Genomic DNA, 16,269 nt, shown 5'->3' on the forward strand with positions numbered 1-16,269 from the left:
AATATCTTGACAAGAACCACCTACTTCACTGGATATGTTACCAAAGGTTATACGAAATGATGAGATGCCGAAAGCAGTTCGATTATATAATATATTGCCTTATTTATAACTACTAAAAGTGTTCAGTTAAGGAAACTTAGGTAGGCCCTCCTCTCGAGTAAAACTTGGATGCAACAAGTTACTTTTTTCGCAGCCTTTTAGAGGGATGGTTAAGTGAAATGTGCATGCTAGATGATCAGTGAGAATCCCAGACCTCATGAGGTCATAAGAAGAATCCCGTCTATCAAGTTAGAACCACCGTATTATCTACACATGTGACAAACTTGGTATCATGTGGCAAAATATGAGGATTATGGGATAGCGTTATAAATGTGAAATGAAGAGGAATGCAAGTTCACCAACCGATAACTTAAAGGGATGAAATTTTTCTATCGAACGGATTGCGAGTCTAAAGCTAATGAATTCACAAAGATGTTAGAACATGAAAGTAAGGTATCCTTAAAGATCTTACGCATGAAGGACTCAATGGTATAGCAAGACAAGCGGATTAGGGTATATAAGGCCACGCCAAACTATAAGAAACTAAATGAAAACCACCTAGGGAGTAGGATAAGTTTATACAACAATGTTTCGCTATTGAAAGAATGAGTTGAATGATATACAAGTAATAGAAAGATCGATCATATGATAAATTTCAGTGGTTGTACGTAAATCCACAAATCCATGATGCTATGCAAAAATTTATATTACGGAGGATACAAACGAGACTATATGAACAATAAAGGAGAAAAGAGGGGTCAAATGTTCAAGAATAATTGTAGCATTCATGTATGAAATCAAGGGGATGATAGCATGAACTAGCCAAGCGTAATGAGTTAAAGGTCTCACCAATTTCAAAGATCAAAAGGTCCTAACATTTGAGGACGAATGTTCCTAAAGGGGGAAGGATGTTACACCTAATAAATTTTTGCGTCGTTTGTGTCATAAGTAAACCAAGTAATACCGGAGACTCCATGGAACTACTATAAGGTTAAGAAAGAATTTTAACAAATGTTAAGCATGTAGCATAAGGTTTCGGGGTTAAACGAATCAAAGGTGTTATAACCCGTACTTTTGGGGTTAAACTAGGAGTGCTTAACATACTAAGGAGGTCATGTTTTAAGGTACTTAAATCATATACTATTCGTATGTTAAGTTTTAAAGTCAAGAAAGTTGTAAAATAAAAGTCGGTGAAAAGCATTGCAAGTCATGTTCATAAATTTTTCTGAAATATGGGTCTAATGTCACTGAGATTTTCTCCCCATATGCTTGGAGTTACGGGGTGTTCCACCCCCCAAATTGAAGGTCTATGATTCTAGATTCTAACACATTAAACTATTTATCAATTCGACGTCGGAGTAGAGAGATATTCGCGTTTTCGCGAGCGCAGCCCCTTTTTGGACCCACTATGGCGGTGGCCGACCTTTGAGGGTTTTAAAGTGGGTAGAATGTTTTTCGCCTCAAATCAGTCCCTATACTTCCTAAACACTCTCCTAAAGGTTCTCTAAGGGTTTCAAGGGTTACCAAGAAGATTTCACCCTAATTCCACATCAAAGTTGAAGTAAAAGAAGGATATGCTCTTCTATGGTATTGTAATGGCATCAAGGGTGATTGGGAGCTAAAACAAGGTTAGGATTCGAGTTTTAGTTCCTATTTAAGGTAAGTATATTATCTTTTTGGTTGTGCTTAATGTTATTTTGGTGTTGGTTATATTATTTGAGTAAAGAATTGTAACTTAACACTTGGAAATGGTATGGAATGTTGGTGTTCTTGTTGGACTGCATTGGTAGCTATATTTATAAATTGTTGTGGCTGGAATATGAAGAGAACAACTTACATATGGTATGCTTGATGTTGTTATGTATGTCTAGGTGTTTATTGTTACACCTCTCATTTTTGTCGTAAGCGACCCTTGGCTTATGGCTAGTCTATACCCTTAGTGTGGAGATCTGTATCCGAGTTTTTGAGAAATTAAGTGCTTTACCTCGCGTGTACCAAAATGTAAGTATACGTTCTTTACAATTTGATAGGATTAGAAGCTAAACAAATTGAATCGACGCGAGCCGGAGCGACTCAGGAGAGTCTGCAGAAACCAGTCACTATCGACGGGCCATCAACACGTCGACGAGCCACCGTGGTGCTCCGTCTCGGATCTGCCGCCTCTGAAGTTTCAGGTGACAGGTCGACGGAGCACATCGACGGGCCGTCGACAGTTTGACTAGACGTCGACCCACCATCGACCCAAACCACTGGAACCTTCTAATTCCCTCTATATATATCTGGCCCTCACGTTTTATTTCAATTATTTACCATTTCCAAAATCAGAGAAAGGCCTAGAATATTCCTCTCAATATTTTCCAAGACCATAGTGAAGATTCAGCAAGATCCGAGCCTCGTAAACTCGCGCTTGTAAAGAGAAAGTTGCTCCTAGGGTTCTACTGGAGTTGTTAAGCTTTAGGATTGGAGTTGGAGTTTGATTCTTGGAACCTTAGACTCCTTAAGGTATGTATATGATTTCTATCTTTGTGTTTAAGTTAGTTATCAAGAGTTTTAGTGGATAAGGAAAGGGAATTATAGTTATGAGAGTTGTAAGTTGAATAAGAGTAGAGTTGGACTTGAGGGTTTTTTGAGGGATAATTTTGAGTAGACTTGATTATATTTTGATATGTAAGTATCGATATGGTAGTTGTTAGTATTTTGTTGATGTTTTAGTTAAATTGGAAGATTGAGGAATTAGCGAGTTATGAAGGGGATGTTGTCCGAACCTCGTCAAGTCCCCTTTTCACTTGAATTGGATGGTGAGCATTATAGGGGGCTAATTGTGTTATCTAGGTTGTAGACTTACGAGTTCGAGAAGTAGACGTTGGACGAGTAGACACGCTTTAAGGTATGTTAAGGCTATCCCTTTTATTCTTTTGGAATGATCTTTATTGTCTGAACAAGCAAGTAAGCGAGCGAGTTCCAAAGACTCTACTCTTAGATGGTGCAGGATTCATCGTATCCTCGATTCCTTATATTCATGTTCATGTCTTCTATGGATCATGGCTATCTAGAGTAATCCTGCGTATAACTTTCATGAGTTTTTCGTGCGTTATATATATGTACATACATATATGAACAACTATTTTCTTACACCATAACTATATGGCCGGACAGAACTACTACGGTGGGCGGCATATGGATAATGATAGTAACACCATGCCTACATGGCCAAGCAGCACCACTACGGTGGGCGGCATATGGATAATGATAGCACCACTAGTGGGCGGCATGAGATGATTATCGTCCCGGATGCGGGATGCCCGGATACGGGATTATATGAGATATGGATCAGGTCGTACGTTCCTCGGCATTATTACATGGTATATTATATTTTACAGAGTACATGCATACCGTATACCACATAGGTATCTTCATTTATAAAGATGAATTTAGACTATCAGTTTGTTTATGAGGTTCAGATTCCTTTCATGATTCTTATGTATATGTTCCTCTTATACCTTACATACTCAGTACATTTTCCATACTGACTCCCCTATCGGGGGGCTGCGTTCATGCCTGTAGGTACAAGTAGACAGACAAGCGGTCTAGCTCCATAGGACATTTAGCCAGTGGTGGTCAGTGCGCTCCACTTAATTTGGAGCAACAGTTCATTTTGGTATGCTACTTTTGAGATACAGATATGCATATGGGTATGACGGGGCCCTGTCCCATCCTTTCTATAGCTTTTATTCCATTAGAGGTCTGCAGACAGTTCCGTGTAGATGACTTGTGATGTAGCCCTGTCGGCTCCTATTTTTTTATGTGCTGTTCAGGTGGCAGCCTAGTTGTCTTGCATTGTTATCTTCAGTATGTATATATATGCATGATGCACAGTCCCTGATATTATTCTTCCATGATTCAGTTTAATTCAGATTGAGTTGCTTGTGGGCCCTTTTCGTCTATAGATGTCCAGACATGAGTATAAAGGTGTTTGGTCGCTAGAGATCAGGCACTCGTCACGGCTCATCAGTTTGGGTCATGACAGAAGTGGTATCAGAGTAGTTCCGTCCTAGGGTTGTCTACAGACCGTGTCTTGTAGAGTCTTGTTTATGAGTGTGTCATGCACTACGCTTATAAATAGGAGGCTACAAGACATTTCATAAGTTGCCATTCTTTCTCTCTTAGATTGTGCGGTAGATCCGAGTGTTAAGAGTTCACTTTCTAATAGTTTGCCTGGTTTCGGCGATGCTTCGCAAGAAAGCTACAGCCTCCCAGAAGGGCAAGGGAGTGGCTGGTGAGGCCACTAGTCGTACTCAGTAGGCTACCAGAGCTCGGGGTGAGTCCCAGAGTGAGAGCCCGTCCCAGACTTTGCATACACCGTCTCCAGCACCTGCCCCAGCACCCCCAGTACCTCAGCCAGATGCACCGGGCCAGGATATGCGAGATGCTATACAATTACTGACTAGATTGGTAGCCGCTCAGGCTCAGCGGCAGGGAGTTGGTGTCAATCAGGGAGACAGAGCCGGTAGTGCGAGAGTTAAGACCTTCCTTAGGTTAATCCTCTAGAGTTTTCTGTGTTGAAGAAAAATATAAATCCTTAGGACTTTATTGATAGTATGCAGCGGACTTTGAGGGTTACGCACGCGGATGAGGTCGAGTCAGTGGGGCTGGCATCTTATAGGCTACGTGATATTGCAGTGTAGTGGTATCACGCATGGGAGCGATCTAGGGGAGAGAATTCTCCTCCAGCCATTTGGCGAGAGTTTTCAGACGCCTTTATCCGTCATTATTTACCACCGGAAGTCATACGGGCCCGAGTAGATAGGTTCTTGCGTATTGAGCAGGGCAGTATGAGGTTTCAGGATTATTGCGTACACTTTGACTCCTTGGCTAGGTATGCCCCAGCTATGGTGGCTGAGATGGATGATTGATTTCATCGTTTTGTGGCTGGTCTAGGGCCCCATTTGATAGATGATTGTACAACAGCTGCATTGCAGTCGGGCATCGATATTTCCCGTATACAGGCATATGCACAAAATTTAGAGGACCGCAAGCGTCAGCAGAGGACAGAGCGCGAGCATGGCCGGAGCCTTGGTAAGAGGGCCAGATTCTTTGTTATTACTGGTGAGTTCAGGGGAGGATAGAGAACAGCATTCCCGGTATGTATTTCATTCAGCAGGAAGTGCACTTCAGCGGTTTTCAGGCCCTATATTTGATCAGCCTTCTTATTCAGGAGTGGGCTAGAGTTCTAGAGTATCACGTTTTCAGCATAGACCAGAGTTAGGACGGGTGAGGCCATCTGTACCGCAGTGTGCCCAGTGTAGTAGATTACATTCTGGACAGTGCTGATTTGGGTCGGATGCTTGTTATGCTTGTGGCCAGCCAGACCACGTGATGAGGGAGTGTTCGTCAAGGAGTGGTGTAGGCATTGTTTAGCCCATCAGGTTCGTAGTTGGTTTTTCTTCATCAGTACGCCCCTTAGGGCAAGCTTCGCAGACACCAGCGGGAAGTGGTAGAGGAAGGAGTGGAGCATCTAGCTCGAGTGGGCCTCGGCACCGTGTTTATGCATTAGCCGGTAGACAGTATCGTGAGTCATCTCCTGATGTGGTTACAGGTATATTATCAGTTTCTTCCTATGATGTATACGCATTTATTGATCCAGGTTCCATGTTATCATATGTCACTCCATTGGTTGCTGGTATGTTTGGGATAGAGCCTGACTTGATTGAGCCATTTGAAGTGTCAATGCCAGTTGGTGATCTAGTTATAGCTAGACGAGTATATCGAGGCCGTGTTGTGATAGTTTGTAACCGCCATACCCTAGCAGACTTGATCGGGCTAGACATGATTCATTTTGACGTTATTATGGGGATGGATTGGTTGGCTTCTTGTTATGCTAATGTCGGTTGCAGAACAAAGATAGTCCCATTCCAATTTCTCGATGATCCAGTCCTAAAATGGAAGGGTAATGCTGCTTCGCCGAGGGGTAGGTTTATTTCCTACCTTAAGGCAAGGAAGATGATCAGAAAAGGGTGTATTTATCACCTAGATCGAGTCCAGGATATGCAAGCAGATTCACCGACCCTTCCGTCTGTCCCTATGGTTAATGAGTTTCCAGAGGTATTTCCAAATGAGCGTCCAGGCATTCTGCCAGAACGGGAGATTGATTTTACTATTGATCTATTGCCAGATACTCAGCCAATATCTATTCCTACTTTTAGAATGGCACCTGCAGAGTTAAAAGAATTGAAGGAGCAATTGCGAGATTTACTCGAGAAAGGCTTTATTACGCTAGCACATCACCATGGGGAGCACCGGTATTATTTGTGAGGAAGAAGGATGGCTCTTTGCGAATGTGTTTTGATTATCGACAATTGAATAAAGTGTCTGTAAAGAATAAGTATCCGTTCCCGAGGATTGATGATTTATTTGATCAATTGCAAGGCGCCAAATATTTCTCAAAAATAGATTTAAGATCAGGATATCATCAGGTTACGGTGAAAGAGGAAAACATTCCAAAGGCATTCAGGACTAGATACGGGCACTATGAGTTCCGTGTCATGTCATTCGGGCTAACTAATGCTCAAGGTGTATTCATGGACCTAATGAATCGGGTATTCAGACCCTTCCTGGATTTCTTCGTGATCGTCTTTATAGATGACATTCTGGTTTATTTACCGATAGAGGCTGATTATGCAGAACATTTACGAGCAGTGCTTAGAGTTCTTTCAGATAGGGAGCTGTATGGTATGTTCTCCAAGTGTGAGTTCTGGTTGAATTATGTGGCTTTTCTTGGTCACATTATCTCAGATGAAGGCATTAGAGTGGACCCTCAAAAGATTAAAGATGTGACGAATTGGCCAAGGCCCACAACACAAACGGAGATACGTAGCTTCTTGGGCCTAGCTGGATATTATAGATGATTTGTGGAAGGATTTTCTTCTCTTTCAGCCCCATTGACCCAGTTGACTCAGAAGTCAGCTAAGTTTCAGTGGACAGATGCTTGTGAGCAGAGTTTTCAAATATTGAAAGACAAGTTGACCTCAACACCCGTCTTGACTCTTCTAGAAGGAACAGAAGGCTATGTGATTTATTGCGATGCTTCAGGTATTGTTTTGGGCTGTGTATTAATGTAGCATGGCAAGGTTGTTTCTTATGCTTCTAGACAGCTGAAGAAGCACGAAAGGAATTATCCAACTCATGATCTAAAATTAGTTGTGGCGATTCATGCCCTTAAAATATGGAGGCATTATCTCTACGGTGTCTATATTGATATCTATACCGACCATAAGATCCTTCAGTATATCTTTAAGAAACAAACTTGAATTTACATCAAAGGCGATGGCTAGAGTTGCTGAAAAATTACGACGTGGATATTCTGTACCACCCTAGGAAGGCTAACGTAGTAGCTGATGCTCTTAGTCGCAAACCTATGGGTAGCCTGTCATATGTACAACCAGAGAAGAGGGAGATAGTCCGCGATGTTCGTCAACTAGCCAGCCATGGAGTTCGGATGTTAGAATCAGGTGATGCAGGAATTACGATCCAAGATACAGTGATATCATCTTTGGTAGCAGAGATAAAGAAATGTCAGTATGAAGATCCTATTTTAGCTCATTATCGGGATGCAGCTCCTCAGAAGGAAAAGACACCTTTCATGATCACAGGAGATGGAGTACTCAGATATCGAGGTAGATTATGTGTTCCTAATGCTGCAGGACTCCATCAATAGGTTATGGGAGAAGCTCATTATTCTCGGTATTCTATTCACTAAGGCACAACAAAGATGTATCGTGATCTCAAAGAAGTTTATTGGTGGGATGGAATGAAAAGATACATAGCAGAATTTGTTGCTCAGTGTCCAAATTGTCAACAAGTCAAGATAGAGCACCAGAAGCCCGAAAGTGTTATATCCCGTATTTTTTTATACGTCGAGTTATTCGCAAGAGAATCGACACAAGTTAAAGATGGGATCATTTTTGGATACGAATAGGAACCTTTAATTTTCAATTTTAATTAGAACATAAATGGTTTATAAATTTTAATTAGTGTAAAAATATTATTGAAGATTAGGGATTAATTAATTGTGATTAGATTATTAAGTAAGAATTAGTGATTAATTAAATTAATTAAGCCTAATTACTAAAGTGGGCCCCACCCGAATTTAAAATAAAAATAAAAATAAAAAAAAGTATATTCAAGAAAGTGGGTTAGTGAGTCATATGGAGGGGGCACGTGTCCTCCTAGGAGCAATCATATATATAGGATATGAGATGAACAAAATTTCATTTTCAATACATTTTTAAGAAAAATCAAAGAGAAAAATCATCAACTCCTCCATGGCTGCTCTCGGCCAGCCATGGTGTTGAAGAAAAAATTATTCTTGAATGTTTTGAGCAAAATTTCAAGTGCATTACAAGTTCAAGGGGTTGATAGCAACATTGGATATTAAGTTGGAGAAGAAGAAATTGTAAAATTGGAGCAATTGAGCGTAGAAATTCCTCCGAGAAAAATTTGGTATGATTTTCTTATTTTATAGAGTAATTGTGTTAATAGTGTTGGAATAGAATTATTAAAATTGGATTTGACGAAATTGGAATTAAGAAAATGCAGGAAATTGTTGTTATATAAAATTGTGGGTTGAAATGGATTCAGAAAGGTTGTTGGGTTGTTAGAATTGTTATGGGCTGAATTGTAAGAATTATGTCCGTATATCTCTATTGTTGGTATTTCTGTGTTAACAGAGGAATAATTGGGAATTCGGGATAGGTGAATATATAGGGGAAATGCTGCCCGATTTTGCGTTAAGTCCTTAACTAACAAAAACACCCTAATTGACAAAGTATAAGTTAAGGAATAAGTTCTATAAGCGATAAGCTGCGGAATTACGAACTAGAAAGTATAGTACTAACGATAGCGTTACTTTTATATTAAATAGGCTAAAGGGACGACGAAGCGAATGGGTTTGCGATTAGTCGTTAACAGGTACGTAAAGCTGTCCCTTCTTTCTTTTGGCATGTCTTAGATTTAAGTGATGAATGATATGATCTTTGGGGTAATTCTATTCCTAAGTTTCGAGTGTGATTTATGAGTCCTGTTCTTAGAGACTCTACGACAATTAATGTCCTTGACTTTTATAAGCTATTTTGTATTCATGTCTACGATTCTTAAGGCTCTTTTGATATGAACTATAATGACATTAGAGGGATACTTGATATGATTGTCGCTACTGATACTCAGGTGTTAATCTGTTCTTCTTATTCTGTTTGAGTCTTGATAATGATTTAAATTGCATATGGTTGCTCACTACTCTGCTCGTGCATGCCTCAATATGTCTTTCACCGAGTCCCGAGCCGGGTATGTTATCGTGCACAATTTCACTGCATTGTTCACCGAGTCCTTCACTAGAGGGCCGACTACGGTATATACATATATATATATATATGATATGATGATATGTTATGGCGGCCAGGAGGGCATATGATGACTTTATTCACCGAGTCCCATAATGGGCCGGGTATGATATATCATATTGACATGCATGATTTATATTTAAAAAGGCAAGTGTTTTAGTATTCTGGATGTTATACTTGTCTCCTGGACTCCCTATTTCGGTTATGATCCTCTTTACTGTATTTCATGCTTTACATACTCAGTACATATCTCGTACTGACCCCCTTTCTTTGGGGGGGGGGGGGGGGCTGTGTTTCGTGCCCGCAGGTGCAGATACTCGCTTTTGTGATCGGCCAGCTTAGGACTTCTATTCAGCTGTTTTGGAGAGCTCCGTTGTTCCGGAGCCTAGATTTTTGTACAGACCTTCTGATATATATATGTATATGTTTGTCTAGGGGTATGACGGGGCCCTGTCCCGTCATATTTCACTATTTATACTCTTAGAGGTCTGTAGACATGTGTGTGGGTTGTATACAGATTTGATCAGCTGTGTCTATATAGTTTTATTGTGGATGTTCTGTCGTTGTAGCAGCCTTGCCGGCTTGCATATGCTATCGTTTCGTAGTGGCTGCCTTGTCGGCTTGCGTAATACACTGATATGTAGTGGTAGCCTTGTTGGCTTGTGTAGTATAATGATATATACAGTGGAAGCCTCGTCGGCTTGCGTATGTTATTACGATGTGATTGATTGAGGACCTATAGTACCAGTCCGATTATGTCTGACAGGTACATATGGGTGTCCAGCTCGGCCACTAGTCATGGCCCACGGGGCTGGGTTATGACAAAAGTGATATCAGAGCAATTCATCCTCGGAGTGTCTACAGACCGTGTCTAGTAGAGTCTTGTTTATCGGTGTGTTGTGCACCACATCTATAAATAGGAAGCTACCGGACATTTAGGATGTCATCTTTTCTTCTTATCCTAGATCGTGCGATAGAGCTATATTATCAGGATAATCCCTTCCTAACAGACTATTATGTTTACAGCAATGCCTCCAAAGAAAGCGACAGCTGCCTAGAAGGGAAAATCGGTAACAAGGGATACTAGCCAGACTCGGAGAGTTACTAGGGCTCGTGCCCCATTTATGCCTGAGATTGTGTTGTAGTCCGCGAGTTCTGCTACACCGCCACTTCCAAGGGAACCTAGGACAGCGACAGCTCCAGGTCAGGGGACGGCTCCACCGCTAGCTATCGAGGTTTCAGCACCTGAGCCTCCAGCTCCTCAGCCAGGGGCGGAGGATAGAGCCATGAGAGATGCAGTTCAGTTGCTCACCAGATTAGTGGCAGGACAGGCTCGCAGGCATGGACTAGGGGTTGACCAGACGGATAGATATGACAGTTTGAGAGCCCGTGACTTCCTAAGTTGTAATCCTCCAGAGTTTTTCGGGTCGAAGCCCAAGGATGACCCGCAGGAGTTCGTTCGGCAGATGCAGCGTACGTTGAGGATAATCAAGGCTTCTGAGACTGAGTCTGTTGGGTTAGCTTCGTATCGATTGCGGGATGTGGCTGTTAATTGGTATGAGTCGTGGGAGTTGTCTAGGGGTGAGGATGCTCCTCCAACAGTATGGGATGAGTTTGTGGAGGCCTTCCTTGTCCACTTTCTGCCTCCAGAGATGCAGCAAGCTAGAGTTGATAGATTCCTACAGTTGAGGCAGACGGGCAGGAGGGTTCGAGAGTATAGCGTAGAGTTTTATTCGTTGGCTAGATTTGCACCCACTATTGTAGTTGATATGGCGGATAGAGTGCATCGGTACGTGATGGGGTTTGATCGTTATTTGGTTGATGGTTGTATGGCAGTGGCTCTTCAGCCAGGTATGGATATTGCCCGGGTACAGGCATATGCACAGGGGGTAGAGGATCGACACAGAGGACGCCAGCCAGATAGAGATTATGATAGAGGCCAGCATAAGAGGGCCAGATCGGCTGGCTATCCTGGCGAGTTTCGAGGCGGGAAGCCTCAGCAGCATATTAGATATCCGTCCCAGCCAGCACAGAGTGTACCTCCACAGTTTACAGGTAGAAGGTTTGACAGCACAGGGTATTCAGGAGCCGGTCAGAGCTCCAAGGCTTCGGGTTCGCAGATGAACAGAGGTTTCAGTCAGTCGAGGCCACCTTTGCCTCGGTGCTCTCGGTGTGGTAGGCCCCATTCTGGGGAATGCCGTCTCATTACTGGTGCTTGTTTTTCTTGCGGCCATCAAGGACATATTATGAGAGAGTGTCCGTATGGGGGCGGTTCAGGTGGTAGGGTTCAGCCCACTGGGTCGGTTGCTCGTTCATCTTCTTCTGTAGCTATGCGCCTTATGGGGCAGGGTGTTCAGGTACCAGCAGGCCATGGTAGAGGTCGTGGCGGAGCTTCTAGGTCTAGCGGTCCTTCAACCACATATATGCTTTGGCTAGTAGACAGGATCAGGAGGCGTCACCAAATGTGGTTACAGGTATACTATACAATTTTCTCTCGAGACGTGTATGCATTGATAGACCCAGGACCCACATTATCGTATATTTCTCCCTTTGTTGCTAGTAGAATTGGGGTAAAACCTGAATCGATAGAACCATTTGAGGTAGCTACACCGGTAGGAGATTCTGTTATAGCAAGGAAAGTATATAGAGATTGTTCGGTGATTATATATAGCCGTTGCACCAAGGCAGATCTGATAGAGCTAGATATGACTGAGTTTTATGTTATTATGGGTATGGATTGGTTAGCTTCTTGTTATGCTAACGTTGATTGTAGAGGCAAGATAGTCCGATTTTAGTTCCCAGGAGAGCCAGTTATAGAGTGGATGGGAAATACAACATCACCGAGGGGTAAGTTTTTTCATACCTCAAGGCAAAGAAGATGGTCAGAAAGGGTTATATTTATCATCTGGTTCGGGTGCATGACCTGAAGGCAGAGGCGCCGACTCTTCAGTCAGTGCCGATAGTTAGCGAGTTTCCAGATGTATTCCCAGATGAACTTCCAGGCCTTCCTCCTGAACGGGAGATAGAGTTTACTATAGATGTGCTGCCAGATACTCAGCCCATATCTATTCCTCCGTATAGGATGGCACCTGTAGAACTGAAAGAGTTGAAGGAGCAGTTGAGAGATTTATTAGAAAAGGGCTTCATCAGGCCCAGTACATCACCTTGGGGAGCACCGGTACTATTTGTGAGAAAGAAAGATGGGTCGCTGCGGATGTGTATCGATTATAGGCAGCTGAATAAAGTGACGATAAAGAATAGATATCCCCTCCCTAGAATTGATGATCTATTTGACCAGTTGCAGGGTGCTAAGTGTTTCTCGAAGATAGACTTACGGTCAGGTTATCACTAGGTGCGGGTAAAGGAGGCAGATATTCCGAAGATTGCATTCCGGACCCGATACGGGCATTATGAGTTTAAAGTGATGTCTTTTGGGCTGACCAATGCTCCAGTAGACATGTTATTTCTCCATATGAAGCTTTATATGGGCGGAGATGTAGGTCACCTATAGGATAGTTCGATGTCAGAGAAAATCAGTTAGCGGGGCCAGACTTAATACAGTGAGCAGTTGACAAGGAGAATGTCACGACCCAACTAGAGGTCCATGACGGGTACCCATAGCTAGCCCACTGAGCACCACTTTTCAGACTTATCATCAACTTAACCTGAGCATACACAATTCTCAACACAAGCTTAATATGAAACGATCTTCAATTACACCTCAAGATATACATGTACATAGGCCCACGAGGCTATAAAATGATGTACAAAACATACACTAAAGAGATCATAAGACAACTACTACCCACATACATGTGTCTACGAGCCTCTAACTAGAGTACTGAAATCATAAGGACGGGACAGGACCCCGCCATGCCCCAAATTTGTACACAAAAGAATATACCAATAAGCGGCAACTCTGGAGTAGTGGAGTGCTCCTGTATATCTGCTGATAAAGCTCCTAAGCGTCTGTGTCGTCCCCCTGTCTACCTGCGGGCATGGACACAGCGTCCATAAAAGAAAGGATGTCAGTACTAATAATATACTAAGTATGTAAGGCATGTATAACAACATAATCAAGAAATAAGAGAGCATAAGATGAAGGAATAACCTATAACTGATTGCCTCTTAAAGTGGAGTCATGCATGCTAACTTTTTTTTTTAAAACGACATCATATCATACATATACATACATAAACTGCTTATCATCATTAGCCCACGTCCGGGCCTCCCACGTCTGGGGTAACTATCTCATGCCGCCCACTAGTGGTGACTGCCCGGCCAACTAGGCATGGTGTTATCCATAAGCCGCCCACTTACGCCCAACGTAGTGGTGTCTGCCCGGCCAACAAGACACGGTGTAATCATACATATACATAGTATAAAGCATGCATGAGAGCTCAAGTAAAGGCTGTAACTCTATCGGAGTGACGTAAGGTCGGTAACCTCCGATTATATTATGGATCAAACATCATCGATAGGTCTCACCTTGAAGGAACTAGTGTCATGAGGTGAGATGGCCAACAATGAATAACATCAAGGAAATTATGAAATAAGATCTTTAAGCTCATAATAACATCAATTCATCAGTTTTGAAATATCTACAAGTAAAATCATCATCATCATCATTATCACAGAACACATCTTATCGCTTTCTCATAAGAAGCTCTTAATAATCTTTAACTTTCATCTTTTGGGACGTAAGAAGGTCATGGAAACATAGAGAGGAAATCATAATATAGAAGTCATGCCTTTGAAAGAAAGGGGACTAGCCTTAACATACCTTTATGTCTTCTTAATGACTAATCATTCTCCCTCAAAGCTCACAACTCTACATTCAAGAGAATTCGTGCTAAATTAGATCATTTGAAACCTGTTTGAGTCTAAACTAAAGCGACTAAGAGCTAACGAAAATTGGGCAGCATTTTCTTTGTTTCAATAACTTTCTCCATATACTAAACAACTCCTAAACATCAATAGCAATACCTATAATATCATAATCAATAAACTTCTTCAAGTTAAACATTGTTCAACCCTCAAAACTTCTTTTCGAAGTCCTTCATAACCATAATTACAACACAACACCATATTCATTTACGTATAATACTTCCACAACACCCTTAGTATCATCCATAACAAGATTATACTCATAGTATATTAAGAATCATGACTCAAGTTAACTTACTACTCAAAATATTATTATTTCCATATTTGAGCTCATATTCTATTTTCTTCTCTCATCCAAGTCCTTCAACCACTCAAATACTTTAATAACATGGAATGGATGTAAAAATCACCTTTGATCATATATAAATGAACCTTGGATGAAGACACTTCACTTGAGAAAACCCAAACTTCAATACCAAAGGAATTCTTGACTTCTACAAACCCTAGTGAGCCTCTTTGCAGTTGATTCTCTTGATTCTTGGTGTTTAATCTTTGATTTCCTTTGGATTTGTGTTAATATTATAGGGGGAATATTCTAGAGCCTTCAAGAGTTTGGGAGAAGTGAGGAAATGAAAATTTGGAACAAGGGTTGTGCATATATGGAAAGAGAAAAAAAGTGACCAGACCCGGTTATACGGCCAATTATACGAGCCGTATAAATAATACGGTCCGTACAATTGGACCGTATAATCCTACTAGGGGTCACTCTCCTCTTGAAGTATTCTACGGACCATTATACGGGCCGTATAATTATACGGTCCGTGCAAATGGCCGTACAATCTGAATTTTCCCGAAACTTGCTCTAGCTGCTTCGTTCAACCTCCTATCCTTGCGGAACATTTTTGTCACTTGCTTAACACTTCATTAACCATCTAAGGATCCCTATAGCTTCTCCTCAAGACATTACTAAACAATCGTTACCTAATCAGCATTGAAACCAATGTAGCTTCCCGCACTGAGAACATCGTGGTAAGGGTGGTCTTGCCTGGCCCGAGTTACCTCTGTACTGAGAACTCGAAGCTCTAAAACTCTGACCCAGTCCGAAGTGGATAGGCCTATCAAATCTATGGCCCGTAAACCGTATAGGCGTACTATTCATGGAATGGCCTGAATGCCTAGAAAACTGCCATCTTTGCCCTCTTCTGAACTCGCTAGTCGGACCCGAAGATCTTGCCCTCTTGCTATACCCTTTATCATGATCACGCTCGCTTCTTTGTTGTTGTTGCCGTTCCTCTATATTCTGGGCATAGGCTTGAATGCTAGAAATTTCCATACCATCTTGAAGTGACACAGTAAAGTACTTATCCATCAAATGTGGCCCTAAGCCACTCACAAACCAATGAACACGGTCTCCCATATCCGTTACCATGGCCGGAGCATACCTAGCCAAAGAATTGAAGCGGAGGCTATACTCCAGGGCACTCATACTTCCTTGCCTAAGATTCAAGAAACTATCAGCTCTAGCCCGCCGAACCTCTGGCAGAAAGTAGTGTCGGAGGAAAGCATCAACAAACTCTTGCCATACTGGCAGAGGTGCATTGACTCCTCTAGAAGACATCCCAACCGTATACCAATGAACCGCAACATCCCATAGTCTATAGGAGGCCAAGTATATTGATTCGACGTCTGAAGCATGCATTAACCGAAATGTCCTTAACATTCCATCAATAAAGCTTTCAGGGTCCTCATTCAGTTTTGACCCGAAGAATTTCGGAGGGTTTATGCTAATAAAATCACGGGCTCTAGCACTCAGCTATATCACCATGACCCGTAACCTGTTGTTGGGCCTCAACAGTGACTAACTGAGTCAGCAAATGAATGGCCTCTTTCATCTCTTGGCCTGAGGCATCCGGTAGAGGGACGGGGGGTGTCGGAACTGGGTTTGAGG

Source organism: Lycium barbarum, chromosome 3, assembly GCF_019175385.1.
Source record: "Lycium barbarum isolate Lr01 chromosome 3, ASM1917538v2, whole genome shotgun sequence".
In the NCBI taxonomy this organism is placed as follows: Eukaryota; Viridiplantae; Streptophyta; class Magnoliopsida; order Solanales; family Solanaceae; genus Lycium; species Lycium barbarum.